Below are 13,641 nucleotides of genomic sequence, written 5' to 3'. Positions count from 1 at the left end.
AGTTCTATCTCATCTCACAATGGCTGTATATTATGTCTAAACAAGGTGTGTGTGTTTTGGCGAGTAGCACTTTGGGCCTTACAGAGTCAGATTTCCTGGCACTGTATTCATTTGCCTCCCGCGTGCCTCTCTCGGGACGTAGGATTAACCCGCAAAGGGGAATAAAAGCTTTTGGGGTGGACAGCACTGGTGCAGACTGTAGCAGGAGGTCTATTGTGTGGTTTGATATCCGCGCAGCTCTGAGGACATCTGATCTGTGTGGACTGACACATGTGTCACCGCCTTTAGCACAAGAGGAAGAGGACCAGTGTCAAGAGGAAGCCTGCGCATGTTAGAAAGACACGCACATGCGATAGCTGTGTTGGATAATGCAATAGTGATTATATCTTCTTATGCATTTTGGTTGTTTTTAAAGCAGACCTATTGTGAAAAATTGACATTTCAGAGCTTTTAACCACATTATAGTAGTTTCCCACTTCTCATTTATCCTGTGTAAGTAGTATTTGGAGTGATTCCTGCATGTTTGAGTGCTCTTTAATTGCTTATTTTCAAGACTCCATTTTGCCAAACAGCCCCCAGAGCCACTGGTATACGCCCACTGCTCTGCTCTTCCTTCACTAATTTTATTTTCTTAATTGGTGATACATGTAGGATTCTACAGTGTTGCTTAGTCATTTTGATACAAATGAAATAAAATCTATTTGCTAGCGTGGTTTGCAGCTGTCCGTAGGAGGGAGGGTACAACTTCATGTCACTTTGTTGTAATGACATTTATGGCATCATAAGCTCCCATTGGACACCACTGATTTCTAATGCTGAAGTCAGCTGACTTGTTTCTTTTATTAAGTGGTTTTAGATGAATACTGTGATTTAATATATGTAAATTATAGCATAATGATCCACGGGTGTCATAGATTATAACTATATAGAGACAAGCACAATAGGTCTTTAAGACAGAGTTGAGACTATAATTAGTTGAGGGTTAAGTAGAAGACAAATGACTCTAAAATTACCCACAAAAGTGCAAATGTTACTTGTAATATTCCTTTTAAGCTCTTTTACAGCCTTTTACAGCTTTTTCCTTATAGATCATATACCTGAAATTCAATTATCCACCTTTAGTGAGTATATACATTAAAGTGCAAAGGAGCCTGTGAGACATAGAGCACTTAGTGTGCAGCAGCTATCTAATTTGTTGTTTTCTTCAATTTCCTTTCGATCCATACATTGCACAGTCTTTCGTATAAATGTATATTGTGTCTAATAACAACAAGACAATACCCAATACAATATAATACAGCAATAATAACATATTTCATGTATTATAATATTTCTTGTTTTTTCAGTACTCCAACTGTAGAAAAATAAGAGGTTCTGGATTCAATCTGAAGCTTTTAAAAGATTACATGGGGTTTGTGGATCTTCATTAACATGAGTTGACCATATAAGATTATGAGTTTCTTTCCTGTTGCATTTGCTGACAGTGCGAGATAAAAAATAAAGTGTCATGTGTTGTGCAGTGTCTGATGTGTCTGATATTGACGTGTAAAAGCAGGGGACAGTAATGAAGCCATTATTGACTTCCTGTTGTCGAGAGGAGAAATGTCAACAGGAAGTTGATGTATGGCTCTCGAATCGTTACATCCTGTCGACATTGGTCTAGTTTTGTTTCACGCGGAGCTCATAGGGTCACACAAATATTTCTGCTGTCATGTCACCATAAATGTTCTCTTGTCCTATAACTTTGATTTTATTGAATTTCTGGCATTTGCAGTGGAAAAAAGAAGCAGCTAGTCACTCAGCAATCATTATGAGTCTGGTCATTCGTGCGCAATGTATTATCTGTAATTAGAAGATGGATGTTTATATTTGCTTGGAAATACAACTTTATGGCACATTTTAATTCAAATTAGTACATTCCACATAAACCAGGGTGAAGTGGGTTTGAATCTTTTGAATGCAAATGAGCCATATACACAAGATGCTCAAATTGACAGTGATGAGAATAATCCTTGTGTTTATGTATACATGTCATTCTGATTATCTGCATTAAAATGTATTCAGTAATCTTATTACATACATATTACATAATCAGAGTACACTATTCTGAATATTTAGAATACTTTTACATTGAGTTGCATGATATTTTAGTGTAAAAACAAGGGTTCAAGACAACTTTGTTTGCTGCTCTGTTTGTTCTGCATTTGTTTATCATTAGAGAATGAAAACTCACACATACACTTGCCACATGAGCTGTGTTTTCTATTTTCTTGACTAAAACAGTGCAGTTTAAAGCAATAATTGGGTGATCAAGTATCACAATGTATTCCTTTGATTTTACAAAAATAACTGTATTCTGAATACCACCAAATGAAAAGGTAACTGTACTGGAATACTTTTACTCAGAATTAGTATTCTGAATACATATTTTCGCTACATAGCTACTTTCCAACACTGCAAGTTGATCCGAATATTACTACTTGTGTTTGAGACACTGCTTTGATGTGTGTTTTTTTTTGGGGGGTTTTTCATATTCACATATTCATGACAGTTTAGTGCTCTATATGTGAACAATGAGCAAAGCAACACAAGGGAGGGTAAAATATTGTACATACTAGTTCACTTTAAAAGACTGATCCGTTTGCTGTTATCACATTTACAAACAAACATAAAAATCATCTTATTAAGGCATAGGATTACGTTGTCTTTTGGCTGTGACACAAGTGGTTAACATTTCAATCAAGACTCAATGTTTAATATGTATTAGCAGCTTCATGCATTAGCAGCTTTTGCATTAGCGCGGTCGAAATAGTGTTGAGAGATTTCCCAAACCAATCTACAAATTCTCTGGGACAGAATTAGTTTGTGAGTGGCTGCATTAACCTTCAGAGCACAGAGCCAGCCTTGTACTGCTCTCTCCCTCTCCCCCCTCGCCCAGTCCACAAAATCCATCCAGGGATTTTGAGTGTCCGTTAATTACTTCCCTGCGCCAGATGAAAAAGAAAAAAAAAAAAGACATCTAAATGAGGGAGAGGTGGAAGACTTAAAGGAGCTAAAGATTTGCTGTGTGTCAAATTCTTAAAAAAAAACAACCTCAAACCACCCAATGGTCGTGTCTATAAACTACTCTCCACTCCCACTTTCAACACACAAAGGTGATCTGACCAATCTCTTCTCTCCGGGGGCTTTTTGAGTGCTGCTTCAGGGGGTCCGGCAAAGGGTCCGACCGCTGGGATTGACGTTAAAGGCGTAAAAATCCTCAAATTGCTGCTAAAATGTAACATAAGGATTGGCAAGGCGTACTCTGCACGGTAATGTTCTGCCATGGCACTAAATGACCTCTATTACCCAGCCTGAGCCCATTATGTCAATACAAGGGAGATTACCTGTGTGCAATAGCTGAGAATAGCTGGCCTGCGCTGACAGATCGGGACCCCCAAAGTGCCCCTCGGCAAAATTAGATTTGAGTCCCGATTTGTGGCGTGTGCCTGTGGGCTAGAATTAAAGGGTATAGTTAGTATTGACCTGCGCTTGGGCTTGTTAGGAAGGAATGCATGTAGAGGACACTGGGGGAGATCAGAGTCCAGAGGGCGGGGCAGGGGGGTGAGGGGTTCAGGAACAGATCAGGAGCAGAGTGGAGGGACGTCAGGTGGTCCGCAGGGGAAAGCCCAAGACGAATAAGTCACATGGTGGAGCAGTTACAGTGAGGTCTATCTGATGACAGCTAATGTAGTGTGAGGAGAGTGTAACTGAAAAAGCAATTATTTACACTAGAATCGTTCTGCACAGAATATCTCAATTGAACTGAAGTCGCAGTTTGAGTTATTATAAAAATAGAAAGATTGCATTTTTAGATAATAAAACAGAACAAAATATCCTGTCTTTTTAGAGAAATCTTGTAGTTAGTTCCACATTTGTTGAAGATAGCTTTTACTTCACTATTTTCACTATATTTATATTATTATTTAAGCTCTTGCTACAAATTGATTAATTTTACATATTAAACATTATATTAGCTTAACAGTTTAAACAGAAACCCATCAAAATGTCGTGCTCAATTAAATTCTACAATTATATTAAAGAATCCTTTTTAGATTATATCTTTAACACTAAGTAATAATGCTTTATTGCCATGTGCTCTTATATTAGTTCTGATTTAGATTAAGACTCTAAAACTCTTCAGGAAATGTCCTATTTTGTGGTTTTAGATTTATCTTGCTTCTTTTTTCCTTTTTCCCCTGTTTTTTTACCAATACTACAAAGGAGTACAAATGAGTAGCTTGTTTTGATACCAGTTTTTGTATTGATTATTTTCTGGTTATCAGTTTTATTCTAGGCTATTTTTTATATGCAGATGTTTCTGTGGCAATAACCGTCTGGCTCTAACTGTTAAGTACCACCTTATGTGCTCATCCTCCTCTTTCACTTACTGCTATTCCCTGGCTGTTGCTCTGTTTTGACTCTAGATTTGCTCTAATCAGTGCACTGTATTTCTCCACATGTTCGTGAAGCCCTCAGTGTAAATGTGTTTGTTTGTGCGTTACCCAGTCTGAGCATAACAAGGCGATTCCACTGGCCCGGTCACCAGGGCGAGGTGTGAAGACAGTTGGAGAGTGCTGTTGTTGTTGCCATAGGAGACGTCCCGCGGGGAGCTGGCGGAGCAGAGCAGGAGGATGGTTTTAAGCACTTCAAAGTGGCCCCATTCCACACAGCTGAGCTCACAGGGGCTGCATCCACCCTGTCCTGTCTGAGTATAGTGCACAGTATGGAAATAGATTGGGTTCATGTATGGGAGATACTTAGAAAATTTGGTTTATTTTCGTGTTCAATTTATGTATTTATGTGTATATTTATGTATGCACAGACTCCTGACAGATTGTCCCAGCACCACTGATCGATCAGACAATAAAGTGTACCATAAAGGTGCACTAAGTAGTTTTGTGGTCCCGAGACCGGCATCTGCTTGTGCTTGTCTATAGAGATGGAAAAGTTTAAAGCCAAACTGGAATATTCCAGGTCATGCATTAAAATCTTAAGGCAAACAGGTAGTTTCATAGTGCACCTTTAACATTTTTCCTTTTTCGCAAGTGTTTTTTTTTTTTTTAAATATATGTATATGTATAATGTGTCATGATACTGCACGAAGGACCAAGTTTGTTCATTAAACATCATTGTACTGTAACTATACAATAGCATACACATTGTTCACAGAAGGTATATTTGTTTCGTCCCTATGGCCAGTAACATTGATGAAAAAGATGCATTCACAATGAGCAGCGGCTGAATTTAACCAAAATATGAATATTAAAGCTTCATATAAAATAGATTTTTTTTTTAGCAGATAGTGTGTCTTTTAAACAAACCCTATTATTATGCATGCATTTCAAACCCTGTACTATGCAAAGTGTGTGTGTTTTTAGATGCCTGGCTGAGTTGACGCATTAAAGCTGGACTGCTCTACCTTTCTTTGTTTATGCCCTGACTCTGCTCCTCGAGGGAACCAACTTCAGAGAGCGCTGTAGAGCTTTGAGCTGTTTCTGAGGCGCTTGTGTGTGCATGTGTGAGTTTGTGTGTGTGTATCGTGTATGTATCGAGTGTGTGTGTGTATGTGTGTGTGTATGTCTATGTCTACGTAAGCAGTGCCTTATAGCAGAAAGATGGAGGGTCACAGACAGTAATGCATTTCCTGGCTCTGTCCGCTGGTCTCTATCGTGGTTAAAGTGAAATCTACTTGCTATTTGCTTTGTCTGCTGTTTCCCGCAGGAGCGAATGGAAATAGCCACATCGAGCGGCGCAGTCAATAGCACTCTGCAGAGAGAGGCTGAGGGGGACAGGGGAGATGAGCAGTTTTATGTCAGGTCTTATACTCACCACATGACATACAGGGATCTGACAGTGGGGCTAAAGTCTAAGCTAGGGCTGTGCAGCTAATCAAAATTTAATATAATCTTGACCATACTAGTCACGCACAATTACATACACTAATGCTCTAAGTCTTTGTCTGACAACCAGCTATCGGAGACTTAAAGGTCCTGTATTACGCGACATTGACTCTTGTGAGCTTTAAGCCATGTTATAATGCTGTTTAAACTTATCTGGAGTTGTGTTTTATTACATTCAAACATTTTTGCATAACCCTTTATTAATTTGTTAGCATCTTCAAAGCTGAAAATGCTCCACCTTGGGATGTCATGTAGTGTATCCAAATAATTCTAGTGAAGGTATATGGAGTTTAAAAACATAGTAGAGAACTTCCTGTATTAGCACATGACATCTCAAGTTGGAGAATGTTTTCTGTGTAAATGAAACAAAACAAAACTCCAGCTATGTTTTTAATAGAAACCATAGTAACATAGATCAGAAAACAGAATAATATGGGCCCTTTTAAAATACATTGAACAGCTCATTGTGGCTGTTGTTATTGCCGCTTGCAATCATATTTACAACAGCCAATCGTAAATATGTTGAAACCTTATGATTTACAGTTTTAGAAGTAAGACATAAAACATGTAACAGAATCGCACTGACCCCATGGGCATGAGGAGTGCCATGAAAAATAATCACTTATGAGAAGCTCTGCACAGGCCATGCCTCCCAGAACTTGTGAGGAGACAAATCATGCTTAATATCTGACTAATAATCCTTCAGTGTGCCAATGTTAATCACATAATTTTGTTCTTTTAGACATTGCATTTCACATTGTTTTTATGCTGTGTAGCCTTCAAGTCCATTTGTACAGAGAATGAGTATTGTTCGAGATATTGTATCGAAGCAAAACAAACAAGCTGCTTTTAAATCTACAGAATGCAATTTCCTTTACCTCAAATAAACCAGAGCTGAACCACATCCAACAAACCAGGACTAAAGCAAGTAAATCAGTGCTTTCAGCATGACATAATGAAACCTTAACAATTTAGCTGTTATCTTAGTATGCACTATACAGAATTCACCTCTTACTATACAAACACATACATACAGCAGTGCATATAAGCATAAAACAATACATTGCCCAGCTCTCAGCCAACCCAGTGTCACGCTCATTCACCTCTCACTCCGTCTCTCCGTCTCTCACTCCCTCTGGGCTGCCATTTCACAGCATATGGCTCTCTCCCACACAATTACTCACACATCCTCGGCCATGCACTCTCCTTGCTGTTTATACTCCTCTACTTTATGTCACTATTAAAATAACACCCACCACGTCACATGCATTTAAATGAACTGCTTAGATAAAAGTAAAAGATGATGGGGAGAATGGGAAACAGTTTGAGAAGTGAAGAAATTATTTGAATCCTACAGTCTTAAAGAAATCTATATGGTTGACATGTTTGGCAGGTGGTTTTGGTGTGGTCTGGAAGCCTTGTTAAAGCAGCACCAGTTGTGTCTGGGATGGTGAAACTGATGTAACATGTGCAAAATATTGGCTTTGCCATATGTGCAGGCTGACACTGAGGAGCTGATATAAGCAAGTCTAAGCCACATGTAACACAGCTGCTGTACAGAGGAGCAGGCACTCTCCAGTCTAGACAAGACTCGAGTCATCCATGGGTTTGTTATTGTTTAGGTGGAGCTAAAAACACTGCTTGTTGTTGTTTCCACTTTTGGTTTTGGTTTTTCTTCAAGGCAGCTGCAAAAACATCTTTTTTAACCTGTAACGATTCGGTTCACAATTTAAACTCTTCCAAGACTGAAGATAAACTAGATAGAAGACCTAAGACTAATGATTTTCAGAAAATTTTTTATTTTTATTTAAAAAGCCCTGTGGAGAATTGACAGTGTACCGTTTGCAGATAAATATCAGCAGTAAGCTATTTGCGGTATGCCCAATGGTATGTACAATACACAAAATATAAAGCGTGTTTATCAGTCCAGGTTTGTAATTTAAATAAAAATGAGAAAATCAAGATGTAGATGACTGTGAAATCAAGATGTAAACACAGCTTAAATTGCCCATATAGAAGTACCTCCCTTGTCTCTCTGTTTACCAAATAAGACTTAAGCCGCTGTATTGAGAGGAAATGTCACCTGTCCGTACATAATCATTACCTCATTCTCCCCCTCAGCCTCTAATCAGTTTGAGCTCGGGATGTTCGTCTCTTCTGTAATTACATCCACCAGACCGCATCAAAAGGCCTTCTTCATCCTCATCCCCAGACGAAACATGTTTGGAGAGCTAGTCCCATGCAGCCATTTTGACTATGCAACCAAGAACAGTAATTTTGATATTATTGCGATATTTTAATACACTTTGAGACTCATCATTTCAGCCATAATAAAACTAAAATGTACATGCTTTACTATACTACTGAAATTCTGTCAAAATAAAAACTTAACAGAGACAAAACCAGGACTAAATCGAGGCTAATTTTGGACTTAAAATTTCTTAATGTTTCTTGCAAAGCCCACAGCATTTCATTGTGTTGTAAGCTGCTCCCTTGTATTGTTTTCCTCAATTAATGAACAAGGCTATTCATTATCTGCTATTGTCTGCAGAAATATGCTGACTAACAACATGGGGATTTGTCTGGCTTCACACTGGCAATGTTAATGCAGGAGTATTCAGGCCTGGTGTAATCAATAGCGCTACGGCCTTTTGATTTGAGTCCATGTATTGATCCACAGCTTTACGAATATGTGTTTCTTTTGTGCTTACTTCTTTGAGAGGCGGCAGTGGCTGTGAAATTTTCCTAATTAGGAAATGAGGAAGATGTAGCCTGCTATCTTTTTAACATGGCAAAGCTATGAATTGTTTTTTGGGGGTAAAAAAGCATAAAACTAGACTAAAGCACCGTTAAAAATTTTAGGATGAAAGCAGGGCTGGCAATTACAATTGCATCTGTACTAATAGCGTCATCGATTATATCTTTAGTAGGTCTGTTTCACCTGAGAGCAGACAATGATTTGTTTATCCATTAGTCTTTTATGTCATAAACCCTTCTTAAGACAATCCTTGCCTTTTATTAAGATTTAGGACTGATTCAATTACAACCAGTTATTAAATCACTGAACCCTTCGTTGTATTGCATAGGCCTGTCACGGTAACTCATTTTGAAGTTCAAAATAAGAATATATAGGTGAAAAAAGATAATGAATCTAATTTATGCCACTGACACAATAACTTTAAAGAATAACCCCCCTCCCCAAGTTATTCTAAATGTACAATATAGTTAAGAAATACAAAATGCAACAAATAAATAGCAGAATTAAACACTTTCTTTAGTAAGTAGTTTGTTTATATAATGAAATGTTTTCAACGTTTAATTTAACAGCTCAAATCTAATCGTTTAACAGAAAAATAATTATCGTGACAGGTTTACTATTGTAAATCATGAACAAATTTGACTAAATGTCACAGTAATAAGCTGAGTTTTGAATTAACCGAATTTGGCTGTAATTCTAATCCAGACTGTGACTCTTAGTAAAGTAAACCAGCTCTGTTTGTTTGTTTGGTTCGAAGATGCATAAAAAAATAATATCAAAACAAAACAATGAAGGCAGGTGATCTTTTTCATATATGGCACAAAGAAAACCAGCCGATAATGATTATTCATAATCCTACATAAACACTGACATCTTCGAAAAGGAGTGGGTGGAAGTGTAAACAGTAGCAGAATAAGAAAAGAAAATCTTTGCCATTGTCAGTGAACATATTTCTCAACATGGGAAAGTGCTTTGGCCATTTTGAGCAACATAAACCTAGTAGTAATAGTAAGTAAAAAAAAAATATATATATAATTCTCCGGGATGCAGTAAGACAATAGTTCATTAATCCAGTGTGTTTTAGGAGGAGCAGAGGCTTTCCAATTTTAACTAAAAAATAAAATGAAAGGCATAAAATTGAGTAGTAGAAATGAATTTGTTTAAATGTAAAAAGAAAATATATTATATAGGCAGAATAACAAAAAAGTGCAAGAAATGAATCAGCAGCACTGTGGCCTCTTTGCTTGGAGTCTGCATTGATCTACTGTGAAGCTAAATGAACATGCCTGTCTCTTTTTATGAGCTTTTTTAGCCGCAGTATCTTTGAATGCTTTTTGGTCTGAAATCATGCCAAAAAAACCTTCAAAAACATGCCCAGTCTTGTGAGGCGTTACTGTAATGATCAGCGCCATCTTTTTTATTGACTCGACCGAATGCGTGTGCGTTTGAACGGGATGGTGGGGGTCCCTCTCTCTCCTGCCGCGAGATTGCATTGACCGCTGTGTTATTGCTCTTTAATTATCAATTACTGGAGCACCCCCTCATCCCGGGACGGCTGTGGGGGGAGGAGGGGGCGGGGGCGTATGGGGAGGTGATAATGAATACACAGAAGCCATTAGGACAGTAGCCGTGTAGCGTGTGTCTGAGGATGGGTAGAGGAGGAGAGAAAGAGAGAAAGAGGGAGAAAGAGGGAGGAGAGTATGGTGTTAATGAAACTAGCTTCAGCGTCAAGACAAAAGACTGCCACCGAACCGCCCCCCGATTCATGTTTTAGCTTTTCATCCCATCTTCATTACCCCATTTTAAACCCTGTGTTTGTTTTTGCATCCACTGCTCGTGCCTTAATCTTTTATAGATGCACACACGTTTGAAAGCTGCCTCAGGGGAGCGTTATATAGAGACAAGTAGTGTTATTGGCTATGCAATAGTTATTTTAAATATTCTGGTAATGTGGTGTATGTGGTTGTTTTTATTTCATTGCTTGCTTCTGTATAGTCTTTTATTGCCATTGTAACATTACCTGTAGATATGCATATACAATAAATGTGCACATATTTATGTTGTCTCAAAGGAAGGTTGCATATCGAGAAAAAGAATATTAGAAGTGCATTATGGAATTACTATATTTAAAAGTCCTATATTAAGCAAAACTGACTCTTGAGATTTAATGTTTAATGTTATAATGTTGTTACTTCATCAAAAACATACCTGGAATTGTGTTTTGTTTCATTCACATGTTTGAGTAATCCTAGTTGTCTCTCTACATCTCCAAAGATTGAAATGCACTATTCCACTTTGTGACGTCATGTAGTCGTAGTTTTCAAGTTAGCAGCTTCCTTTTACCTTTTGTTGAGTAGAGATGAGCAATTCCAGGGCTGAAATCACCCAAATGATTCAAGTGAACGTGTATGGAGTTTAAAAATACAGTGGAGCACTCCCTGTATTCCCACATGATATCACAAGGTGGAATAGAGTGTTTTCTGTTTGAGAGAAGAACACAGCCCGTATGAATGAAACAAAACATAACTCCAGAAACCACATTATAATATTGATCAGTAATAGCGTAATATGGGCCCTTCAACTATGTAGATGTAATATGTAAGTACTCGCTGCAATGCAAATATATTGCCTTCTGTTTATTTATTAAAGGGGCCGTGCATATTATAACAAGTACTGCAAATCAATGTGCCCATATAAATGTGATGGATGTGGCCAAGGCTAATTTACATCTTGTCTCTAGTCACAACCACACAATAAAGGACCATGATTCAAACTCTAATGGTCCAGTAAAGGGGTAAATGTTTTTTTTTTTAATTTACATAAAACCTCACTATGTAAATTTGTTTTTAGGCCAAAATGCTAACCCTTAAAGGTGCACTATGTAACTTCTGTGGTGGAGGGGCTGCTTCTTACTTGTCTCTGGAGATGTTATTTCTTTGCTTGGAATGTTCCACCGTAGGGCATTACACATATCTCCCTTGCATTTCTTCAATTGCACTGCTCCAAAATACCTTAAAAAACATAAATTCTTATCATGTGCAGACTTGCTTCTCCATAGATCTGACCATTAACCTGTCTCTGTTGTGATTACCAAGTTTATTTCCATACTGTGGCAATCAAGACAAAACATTATCTCCATGGAGACAAGCAGGTGGCGGACGCTCAAGCAGGAAAATTACACAGTGCATAAAATCTAGACGCATAACTGAGAGTACTGTAGCTTATTTTTACTGTTTTAAAATCATAACAAAAATAAACGCATCCATTTAAAATTATTTGCTTTTTTCCATCTCATCTTTGTATTCTCTATAATGTATTTTTCCTACATTTGTCATGTTTAGATACACACATGTCCAGAGACAGCCCCCAGGGACAGTGGTTCGTTGAGGAGACAGATCTGAAGCTTTGAAGCATCATATGAAGTGAGGCATTTAATCGAAAAATAATGAAAATCGACAGAAGCTCTAATCTAATATTGTCAACATTGATTACAATTGTCTTTCATTATAAAAGATCCCATCGGGGTCCATTTACTGTAACAGGCCTGAGGTGAAGCATCAGTTATTACTGGTATTTATGAAGTAAGGCTTTTGTTGTCCTGCAGAGAACTGTAGCGTAAGATGGTATTCAGAAAGAAAATTCATTGCGTATTTTATAGCTGTATTATTGAACAGTAAGATTTTGACATAAATACATAACGGGCTCTTGTCTAATGATCTAATGTCCACCTCAAATCTAAGCATTATTTTTATTCACTTCTACTAGCAGCAGAAATTGTCCAGGCTTTGGAGTGGCACAATCAGCACTTGGGCAGATGGTGAGCAAGTTTCACCTTTTTCATGGTATTTTCATAAGAATTAACCCAAAATAAATTCCCCAAATGTTGAATATGATCACCAAGGGGCCCTTATTATGCTATTTTCTGGCCTTTTATAATGTTTCCTCATCAAAAACATACCTGGAGTTGTGATTTGTTTCATTCACGCATGTTTAACACAAACCCGGCATCAATTTTGCATTATATAGACTCTTTAACAATGGTAATTTTCTCTGCCCCTATGTTTTTTTCATGTCTGCCTACAGAAAGAAGTTGTGAAGTAAACTGAAACTACAGCAATAACTTACATTTAGAGATAACATTTGCGTAGACTTACATGTTGCTTGATAATTATAATTTGAAAGTAATAGTCTTTTAATGATCTGTTGACTCTGTGTACATCTAAATGTCTTAATGTCATAGTCTTAACTAAACGATCCAGAACGTCCCTAATTGAAATGCATACTAGTATAATCACAAATTGTCTTTTCACACTCTCCAAACACCATTGCCACAGATAGTCATTTCTGTTAGTATAATTACACACACCTCATGCGTTAGCCTGCATGTTGCTCTAGGGCCCTGCAGCTAGCTCCCCGTTGAGTCCCTGTGGATTTAATACAGCTGCTAACAAGCACCACTCACTCCTACACACACTTACTGCAATTTCCCTGTCTTATTCTCCACAAGAACAGTCACGCTAATATTCTATTAAGAAAGTGCATGTGTGGGAGCTTAACTTCACTCCACTAATTTCTTGATAACTGTTTGCATGCTTTTATTAATGTGTTTACTTTACAATATTTACATCACGTTTACATTAAGTGCACTGTGTGTCTGTCAACAGCTTGTCTCCATGGAGCAGGGGATGCCACCATGCCAAGTTACAGGTCAGATCTGTCCAGAGGCAAGCCCGCTCACAGTAAGTATGCATGTTTTTCAAGTGCACTAAAAACACCTGTTCAACTGTGGAACATTCCAGGCAAAGTAATACTTACTTTTGCTGTTATGATAAGGCGAACAACTAGCTGGAGTTATTTCCTGCTTCATATTGGCTGCACTGATTTGCATAACGTGTTTTGAAAATAAAGGGATAATCCTACATGATATGCTGAATTGAATGT

At 37.8% G+C, this 13,641-nt stretch overlaps 1 long non-coding RNA gene across 1 annotated transcript in view; it reads left to right on the top strand.

Moving 5' to 3' along the window:
- LOC129410416 (uncharacterized) overlaps nucleotides 1-13,641 on the top strand; it is a 101,965-nt gene that overhangs the window by 25,948 nt on the left and 62,376 nt on the right. Inside the window, exon 7 of the long non-coding RNA XR_008632851.1 lies at nucleotides 13,365-13,439. This is a non-coding gene — a long non-coding RNA (uncharacterized LOC129410416). The remainder of the gene's footprint in view (nucleotides 1-13,364; nucleotides 13,440-13,641) is intronic.

The sequence above is a fragment of the Boleophthalmus pectinirostris genome, unplaced genomic scaffold (genome assembly GCF_026225935.1).
Source record: "Boleophthalmus pectinirostris isolate CB_2022bp ecotype Guang Dong unplaced genomic scaffold, ASM2622593v1 HiC_scaffold_22, whole genome shotgun sequence".
NCBI lineage: Eukaryota > Metazoa > Chordata > Actinopteri > Gobiiformes > Gobiidae > Boleophthalmus > Boleophthalmus pectinirostris.
The sequence above is the reverse complement of the archived record's forward strand: the minus strand, read 5'-3'. Positions and strand labels throughout refer to the sequence as shown.